The 9,803-nt window shown below is 52.8% G+C and overlaps 1 protein-coding gene across 3 annotated transcripts in view; it reads right to left on the minus strand.

Annotated features, from left to right (window-relative positions):
- BATF (basic leucine zipper ATF-like transcription factor) overlaps positions 1-9,803 on the minus strand; it is a 31,810-nt gene that overhangs the window by 15,210 nt on the left and 6,797 nt on the right. The window contains exons 1-2 of one of the 3 annotated variants that reach the window (XM_048306991.1): positions 444-7,352; positions 6-180 (exon numbers count right to left, since the gene is read on the minus strand). The gene's annotated coding sequence lies outside the window, so the exon portion shown is untranslated. Of the gene's footprint in view, positions 1-5; positions 181-354; positions 7,353-9,803 lie in introns of those variants that run through there. The other 2 variants (XM_048306990.1, XM_048306992.1) reach the window with 2 other exon arrangements.

The following is a 9,803-nucleotide window of genomic DNA, read 5'->3' on the forward strand; positions in this document are numbered from 1 at the left end:
GTTACCTTCATCTTGTCCTGCAGCCAGCCTGCTCCAACATCCTGCTTTTCCATTTCTTCACAGACTCTTTCTAATGTTCATCACTTCAGCACTGAATGAGTGTTTCAGGGTTATTTATGAAGCTGTTTTCTCAGCCACCTTTTCAGGTCCGAAGTGGGGGATGAGGGGATGGAGTTATACCTATTTAACAGGTGCAAAATAAGAGACAAAAAGAAATTTAGGTCATAAGTACTCATTCATTTGGATACACATTTTGAACCAACTAGAATCTAAATTTTTCAGTGATTTTGGCACTATATAGCACTTAATTTAGCCAAACCCCAGATCCTGATGTCTGTGACTGCATCTGCAAACCTTTAGCACTTCTGTAAAGCAGCTCTGGGAAATGAGGAAGATGCAGCTGCTCCTTTGAAAGCTCTTGCTTATGTGGCTCACCGACTCACAGAGTAACTTCGAGGCAGGGGTAGACACAGACCCAGCTCTCCAGGGAGGCATCAGCGGTCTACCCAGGAGAACGTCCTTTCTTTCTGCAGTCTCTTGCTTCACCAACTTGATAGGAGCTTCCCAGCCCTGCTAAGAAAGGAGGCAGCCTAGCTGTCCAACTTATTGCTCCCTCCAGCCAAGGTCCAGCCTGGGTGCTGAAGAGGTGGCAATCCAGGGCAAACTGCAGGAAATTATCATATGCACAAGACAGCTAAGCTAGGCTGCCCAGGCAAACCCATTTCTGGCAATTTCTAGGTCTTTGGTACTTGGCTTTGCCACTTTCCTGTGGGTTTTTTTTGAATGTCATTAGTAATGCATTTTTTGTGTCCATATTTTAAAAGAAGAAAACTGTAGAAAGAAAACGCCACATGTGCTAGCTTTCCAGATACGGACACCGAGCTCCAGGTAGATGGGGTCCATCTGACTCCACTGGAGAAGAAGAGCAAGCCTGGCTAGAGCTCCCAGCTGAAGGGTTGACAGGAGGTTGGCAGGGTCAGATGTCCTGCACATACAGGAGTTTCAGTCTCAAGACACAGATTATGAGAGTTCACAGATTATGAGAGTATTTTGAAGGGATTAACCACATTCTCCTTCCCCTGTCCTGTACAGATGAACTGGTTGTGTCTTTAGTTGATCAACCTCTAATCTGTTCCTGGCAAGGACTTAGCACCTCATGAGCAAGTACTCAGATGTACACTCACAAGAGTCTCCAGGTCAGCAGATCCCAAACCCTGGTAGAGTACATCCATTCAAGGCCAAACTTTCTCTCACTGCTATCTTCACAGGCTTTGTCTACCTCCTGGGATCGGTCAAAAATGGACCAGATCACCCAGCCACGCTTGGGACACTGAAAAGGTTCAGCTATCAGACGCCCCCCAGTCAAGCAGGGTGTCTTTGCTTCCGCTGCCTGGGCTGAGCCCACCAGTTGAACTATCCAAGCGCATGGACAGGGTGTGCGGAGGGTGCAGATGTTGTCTGACGGTTTGACTCATCTCGGAGGTAGTCTCGTTCGGTGATGACGGGGAAGGCCCAAAGAGGAAGGGCAGTGACCCGTTTAACCAGAAGGGCTGATCCACTCGGGGTAGACTTACTGGTGATGGCAAGGGGCCATGGCCCCAGCTTCCTTCGTGCTTTCCAGTGTGTGCATTTCCAGGCCACACAAGAGCAGGAGAGGCACATGCGCCTGTTCAGCCTGACCATGGTGGCAGCAGGACTCAGCCTTGGGCCTCTGCTACTGCTGCAGTGAATCCAACTGCAACGACCAAGCAGCAAAAGTTGTGCTCCCAGGGGATGAACAATGCCTGATGGAGGATCTGATGTTCACTGGGCATTGGTTGAAACCATGATCCATGGCATGGGGGTGGATGGTGAATGCATCACTTGTCTCTTAAATTAATACGTGACTCTTGAGTGTATTACGTTGCTGCTTCATGACTCCATTCTGAGGAAAATGTTCTTCAATACCACCCATCGCCACAAAACACGTTCAAGACTCCCAAGGACTGAGTACAGCTTATTTAGGGCATGTTCTGGCAGATAGACTCTGAGACACCCACCTCAGCAGGAGATGGCTGTGAACAACACTCATGCTAGTACTGTACTTCCACCCCAATGGGATCTGCTTCACTTTTGGATTACGGGGCTGTGTGCACTGGTTTTCCCTTCTCTCCACCCAACTTGGTGGGAACAAGAGCTTCCCAAACCTTCAGCTCGTGCAGCATGGTTGGAGGAGGTGTTCAGCACAAGCAGCTGCGCTGACGGGCTCACATGCAGTGAGCTTGTGCCCAGGTGTGTGTGGTGCTTGTATAAGCAGTGCCAGAGCCCAGCACGTTGGAGGCAGCGTGGGGGAGGACGGGCAGCATGGGGCAGAGTGGCTGTGAAGGAGAGGACTGGGGAGCTGTGCAGAAGGTACATGCACTGCCTGTGCAAGTAGCACTGAATGGCAGAGCCATACTGGCAGAGTTATCAAAGCACACAAATGGGTATAAGCCCCATCAGCCTGGACAGTGCACCCTGGCACACACAGCTCTTGCCTGCTGCCAGCTCTCTGGGAGACAACGCAGAGTCCCAGAGCAGGCTGCTGGGGGAGGCAGCAGCAGGGCTGAGCCCGTGACCCACACCTGGTCCATCCCCCAGCCAGGGCTCTTCAATGCCTTTTTGAGAAAAACACAAGGAAGGAGGCCCATGGTCCAACGTCCAAACACCAAGGGAGGCCTTGCTTAGTGCTGGCTATTTCAGAGGGCTTGTGAAGTCCCACAGGTTTCCCCAGGGGCTGGGAGCAGCAGATGGAGGGAGGGAAAGGGAGCAGTTTCAGATGATCATCAATCCTGTACTTTCCACCCTTGCATTTTGGTACCCTGGCAAGAGAGAGGCGATCTGTAATCAGCCTCCTGGGACATGGCTGCTTTTCCTACAGCTTTGTCCATGGCTGCCAACACCAGTGCCCGGACACAGGTGACCTGCAGCCTCCCATGGCACCTCATCCCTGATGGTGCTTTGGAGGTGGGATGAGGGAGAAGTGCTACACCCTAAGACATGCCAGTAGTGATGGTGCAAGGCCCTGACTTGAAGACTTGGTCCTCCTGGTGTCACTAATAGTGCCAAAATTGGTTTCAAAGAAGGGACGGTAAAAAAGAAACTCCTTGCCACCATTCTTTACCCAAACCCCAAAGTAGATGTCCAAGAATCATCCCATCTTTCATCTTATTTAAGCCAAACTTTTTAACTTCAGTTTTGGGTATCCCTGTTTTTCATATCAATATCTGATTCTTTGTGAGCCCTCTGAAGCTGTTGGCCAGCAGGGCATCTTGTCCACCTGCACAAACCAGTTTTCTGGCTCTGTGAGAAGTGTGTCAGTTTACCAGTGTGAAATGAGTTGTCTTTCCATTTCTTTGAACATCTTGTGAGGGGGTGAGCAGAGGAACAGACTTATCTCTAAGCCAGGGATTGCTCTGCACATCTCTATCATGTGGCATTTCACTGGTTTCCACTCTAAACTGGTGGGACTTTTAGTCCCTACATAGGGAAATTTTCCTGCAGTCCTAATTTAGGTCAGCACCCATCTTTGGATGTCTCCTGATTTCACAGCAGGGAAGACAGAAGCAAACACAGCAGCCCAGGGAAGCTTCCTCCCACCTACTATGGCATTATAGTTATAAAGGATAGATGTGCTCTTCTTCATCCCATTCCTCATGTAGCCTTTCCCCACTGCTGCACAGTGAGAGGGACCCACCAACTAGCTCTATCTTGAATTTGGAGCACAGCCTTGAACCCTTTGGCACTCTCATCTAAACTTCCCAGGTGCCAGCTGGCACTTAGGGACACTCCAGAGCATGGCTGGGAGAAATGCTGAGGTGCTGCTACCCCAGCATGCGAACTCAGCTGCCGAGCAGCGCAGGACCCTGCAGCCACAGCAGACGGTTGCTATCAGGTGAGGAAATGTGCTGCTCCAAAGCCCTGCCTGAATGAGGCTCCATGTCACACAGGGTACACTGGCAGCTTGCTTTGCTCCTAAACTTGTGCACGTAATCCAGCGACCTGCAGGTATTTAACAGACAGCGGAACAGTGCCTGCATCCACTTTACAGACACAGAGAACGCCTTGCACCTGCAGCTGAGGTAGTTAGTTTGGACCAGTGAGTTTAGCTTTGCCAGCCTGTTACACTGGCTGCATGGGGTGCCATCATGCTGCCCAGCCATAGAGCAGTGCCAGCATGCACCAGCACATGACTACCTTAGCCACTCATCCATTATCTGCTGGCTGGAGCTAGAGAGTGAATCAGGTCACTGCCTCCAGGGAAAGTCTGCACAGAAGAAAAGGGATGCCTCACTTGGCAAACACCTGCATAATGAAGCAGTGCCTCTGCCTGGCACCCACAGAGTTTGCCTCTGTCACAGAAGTCAGTAGCCCACGTACTGAGAGGCACCTGCCAATACCCACACGTTAGCTCTAGTGCAAACCCCCTCTTGCTGCTTGTCTAGTCACCAAGTGTTCAGCATCACCCTGAGATGAGCTGTCAGTAGCCATTTTATCCTCAACCAGAAACTACATGTTAGCCTGCTAGTGGCTCCACTGGATTTGGGAGCCTGCAGACCTACAGCACAGCCTTGCTGCCCAGGTCTTTCTGACAACCTCATGACATTTCAGCACAAGCAGGTGTCCAGCAAATCCAACCAGCCCAGATGATGCTGCTGGAATTGGGGCCATGGCAAAGCAGAGGCAGGAACTGCAGTGTCAGGAGTCAGGACTTCCCCTGACGGTGTCACAGATGACAACTCAGCAAGTTCATTCTGCAGAAACTAGATAACATCAGCACAAGGTGGTGGTTACTGGCAAACGATCCTGTTCCTGAAGCCTCATCTGAGACGTGACAGGCTGCAGTGAAACCTCATTGTCAAACAGACCCAAACTCTGCTTTTGCTGAAACCCATGTGGGCTTCTGGAAGTAGCTTCATGATGGTATCTCCTAGGAGCCAGGGCTGGAAAAGTGCATCACCTTGCTAACACAGGGCCTTTTTGTCTAGCAGAGTCCCTTGAACTAGACAGCGATGCAGAGCTGTCAGTCTTACCCACAGTGATCCACCTCCTGCCTTCACCACCAAATTAGCCCATCACTTTAGCTAATTGGGAGTAACTTCTTGCTCACCCTGACAGATAAAGGCTCAGGGTCGTTAAGCTCTCTCACCCCACAATCACACACTGCATCTTCAGCCCAAACTCAGCCCCAGGTGATGCATGGGCTGCAAAGCCTGGTTCTGGCCTTTGTGAGCTGCTTGGTGTCTCCCTGCCAGCCTCAGCTCCATCTCCTTCACCACCTTCTCCTCATGTGTGTGGTGAGGAGCTGAAATGTGCCTGTGCTGGGCAGGAGACCCAGCCCTGTGCGGGCAGAGCCACTGAGGCTGTCACAGGCACTGAGGCTTGGGGAAGCATCACAGGCACTGGCTGTGCCTGGAATTACAGCTCAGTTGCAGTGGAGGAGTCTGCCCAAGCTGACAGGTGCTCCCAGGCTTCTGCTCCTGGGGATTCAGATGCAGAGAAAAGGCAAACTCCAGACATGATGTCATGGGTGCCAGCCCTTCCTGGTGGCCCTGACCAGCAAGACCTCCTAGCTGTAGGGAAGGATCTTTTCCTCATATGGAAAGTGTTGGTGGCAGAGGTGCTGACAGCAAGCTCCCTGCCCATGGAGCTGACTACACCTCTGACAGCAGCTGTCCTGCCTGCCTCTATCACCCCCCCTGGGAAATTATCCTGGTCACCCCACCAGCCACATGGTATGGGGGAGACTCATGCCCCTAACCAGGGACAAGTGACCTACCCTGCTCTGCCCACAGAGCAGTTTCCCAAGCCCAGCAGGAGCAGGATGCCTCCATGCGAGCATGGGATGCACATGGATCCATTCCCTCGGCTTGTGCCCACCTCCCACCCTCCTGCCCCCATGCTTCACTTGCCAGCAACCAGTGATCACAAATAAGCAAAAAGTGTGCAAAGCCACTGGGAGCCAGGTGATGCTTCCAGGCTCAGAGAAGCAGCAGCTGGTTTTTCTCATTTCTCTGTGAGCATCCTGGCAGCATAGTTTTCCCTGGCTCCAGTCCTGTGCCCAGCCATGGGCCATGATGGTGCCAGTACTGCTCAGCAGAGTCTGGCACCCATGGTAATCAAAGCAGTTTCCGTGACTCTTGGTAAATATCAAGGCTGGGGATTTTTGGGGCTTGTTTTCCAGCAAGTTGAGTAGAAGAACCAATAAGGACAAAGACAAATGAACCTGTTGCCCTTGGCTCAAAATGAAACAAGAGAGACAGGTCACTAGCAAAGGTTAGTTAATACCACTTACCGCAGTGTTATGGAGTCGCCCTCAGCCCCTGACAAGAAGGGCAGAGGAGGCAATTTTCCATAGACAAAGTGAGAACAATATTGTGAAAGCTGCAAAATAATGACCTCCAAGCATCCTCTGCCCATGACCAGCTGCAAGCCAGGGGAGGGAGGGGCTGGATGCCCCCATCCCAAGGACTGCACACATACCTTGCTCACAAGGGGATGGGGGCAGTGGGTTGGGAGAGGATGAGGAGGAAAGGAAGAGGGCCACAATGAAGCTTTGGGAGAATGATGGCCTGCTCAACCTCTTCAGGATGAGCTGATTGCAGGAGAGAGGGGTGAGGAGCTGGCAAAACGCTTCTGGAGAAACCAAGTTCTTGCTGTCCATGGGCCCTGACACTTTTCAGGGGTCCAGCAAGAAGAAGAGGGTCAGAAATGCAGTGTGGAGCACTCACACCAAACTACTGTAGCTGGACTCCCAACCCACTACCCCCGCACTGCCTCAGTGCCTGGTGATTTGAGACACTTCAGGAGTGAAGATGAAAGGGTGGCTTTGCAGAGGGAACTGGGGTAGTCTGTGAAGGACACCAGAGAGCTGTTGCAAGCATCAGAACAATGGAAAAGTAACACGGCTCACCTGCCTGGCATTCAGGAAAAATATGGGATCACATTACTCTGGAGAGAGCTCTGGCCTCACCTAGTGAGTGTGAGAAGGAGCACGAGAGTTATGACCTGAATGTGGATCTCACAAAACAGAAGATGGGCATGTCCTGGAGGAGGTTGCTGGCACCCTGGAAATTCCTGCTGGTGGTCCTGGTTGTTGAGCCACCTCAGGTATCTCAGAAGCAGAGAGGCCTGCAGGTGAAATGGCTGGGAAGCACCAGTGTTGCCAAGTGGGCTCACATGTTTAACAAGAACTATCTGACACCATAGGATGGCACCATGAACCATAGAATGACAGAAAGGTTTGAATTGAATGAGCTCGTTAAAGGTCATCTAGTTTCAAGCACCTGGGACTCCTTCCACTAGACCAGGTTGTTCAGAGCCCTGTCCAACCCAGCCATGAAGACTTCCAGGGATGGGGCATTCATCACTTCCCTGGACAACCTGTTCTAGTGCCTCACCCTCCTCATTTTAAAAAGTTCTTATATACAATCCAAATCCTCTTTCAGTTTAAAACTCTTGCTCCTTGTCCTATCACCACAATCCCTGGTAAAATGTCCCTCTCCAGCTTACTCATAGACCTTTAGGTACTGGAAAGGTGCTCTGAGGTGCCCCCAGAGCCTCCTCTTCTCCCGACTGAACAGCCCCAGCTCTCCCTGCCTTTCCTCATAGGAGAGGTGCTCCACACCCCTGCCCGCTCGGACCCGCTCTGAGAGCTGCCCGCCGGGCCGGGGGCGGTCAGTGCTCGGTCAGTGCTCCCAAGCCGGCGCTCCGGGCCGTGACCGAGCGGGAGCGGTGCCGGCCCCGTCCGGCCGCACAGCCCGGCCCGGCCCCGCCGCTCCCGCGGCGCCTCCTGCCGGCGGCCCCGGCCCCGCCGCCGCCTCCCGCCCCGCCGAGCGCACGGCGGCCCTGCCCGCGCCCGGGGAGCGGCGGGGCCGGGGCGGCGGCGGCTGCGGGCGGTGCGAGGAGCGAGGCCGCGAGAGCGGCCGGCACGGGGGGCAGAGCGAGAGGAACCGGCCTCCGCAGCCCGGTGCCCGCGCACTGCCGCATCCCGCCCGCCGACGGGCTCCTGCGCCCGGCTCCAGACACCTCGTGTGCGGGTTTGGGTGAGCACGGGAGAACCTCAGGCTGGAGCAGCCAGTGAGCCGGACTAGAGCTGTGTGCCAGCAGCGACTGCCGTCCTCAGGGCTCCTGCGCCCAGGGCCTGCAAACGCGGCTCTACAACCAGCTACAGCCATCCACGGGAGGGATCCATGTGTGCATCTGTGTGCGCCCACCAGGATGAGGGATGCAGCCCAACATCTGGCTGGACTGGAGACATGGGGCTGGCAGCTGCCCCACAACTGCTAGGCTATCGGCTCCGGCACTACCGGCACCGAGCCCTGTCCCAGAAGTACGAGTTCCCTTCAGCTCTGGTCCAGCAGTGGTCTACAGTGCACCTAACCCAGGATGGAGTGGTGTGGGATGGCCAGGAGGTGGCTTCCTGGCCTTTGAGACCTGTTGATTGACTTTTCCAAACAAATCCACATTACCAGTCCGTGCATGAAGTGGACCCAAGTGCAAGGACACTGCCACAGGTACAACCACTGGTTTTCAGGTTTAGGAGCATGTTCCAGCATGCGGTAACACAGGCTGTGCCTGGCATCTGCCCTCTGCTCCTGCCCATGCCCAGGAGATGTCACTGTAATTTACAAGTCTGTCCAGTGGAGCACTTGTTTCATTGCAAATTTTTAATTCTGAGAAGGTGGGGGCTGGGCTTTAAGAGGACAGATGGTACCAGAGTCAAGAACATCAAAGAGCCTGTCTCCTACAGAAACCAGGAGGGCTTTGCAGTATAGCTCGCTGCACAGAGATTGAACGTTTTCCATTCAACACTCAGAGGCTGTGGCTTAAAGGGGAAGAGGCCCAAATCCTCTGCTTTAACTTCATTGTGTCACAGCCCAACCAAGTCACCTGAAAAAAATGCCCTAAAGTTTGAGTGTCAAATGCCTTGGTACTGACTGGAATACAGCAGATAGAATCAGGGAATGGTTTGGGTTAGGAAGGACATTGAAGATAGTCTCATTCCAGCCCCTGGGCACTGCTAGGATTCAGCTCCTGCCCAAGCCTTGGCTGGAATAGCTGAGCATTAAACTGATGTAGATACATCACTCTTCTGCTGCTGCCTTTGCTAGCTGCTTCTAGCACATTTGGTTTCAAAGGGCACCTTTTATTTGTCTTCCAAGCCAGCTGTTTTCCTAACAGAAATGTTTACTGCAATGTGGCTATTCACCAGAGAAAGGCCATTGCCTGCATCCACAGCACTGCCAGTGCTGCTGGAAGGCGTGTAGCAGGTGAGCAAGAGGCCTCCTGAATGGAGATGAGCACACAGGCTCTCCAGGTGAGAAAAAAGCACAAGATGTCTGTAGATAAGATGCCTGGATCATCTGGTATCCACAGGGAGCTCCCACTGACCACCAAAGAGGAAATTTATTACCATGTACACTTTGCAGAGGGAAAGAAAGAGATGAGATGAGATAAGGAGGCCCAGCACGTGCTCTGCATCCTCTCAGCAGTTGGATGAAAGGCAGAGGTATCACATTTTTCAAAGAATGAAGATTGGCTCCTGACAGCAGCTGAGGAATAGGTCAGATCTGAGCCACGAACTCCACAGCCTGGGCAGAAGGAAGCACAAAGGCACACAAAAGGATCACCAGCACAAGGACATCATGATAGCTCCCCTGTCTTTTTCTCATAGCTGAAATGATTTCAAACTGCTGTATTTGGGACTGAAACAAGAAGGACCAGTTAAGGATGAGATGGTCTCCCTCTGCCTTTCCAACTGGCAAGCCATGCCTGCCTATCCT

This window comes from Corvus hawaiiensis, chromosome 6 (genome assembly GCF_020740725.1).
Source record: "Corvus hawaiiensis isolate bCorHaw1 chromosome 6, bCorHaw1.pri.cur, whole genome shotgun sequence".
Taxonomy (NCBI): domain Eukaryota; kingdom Metazoa; phylum Chordata; class Aves; order Passeriformes; family Corvidae; genus Corvus; species Corvus hawaiiensis.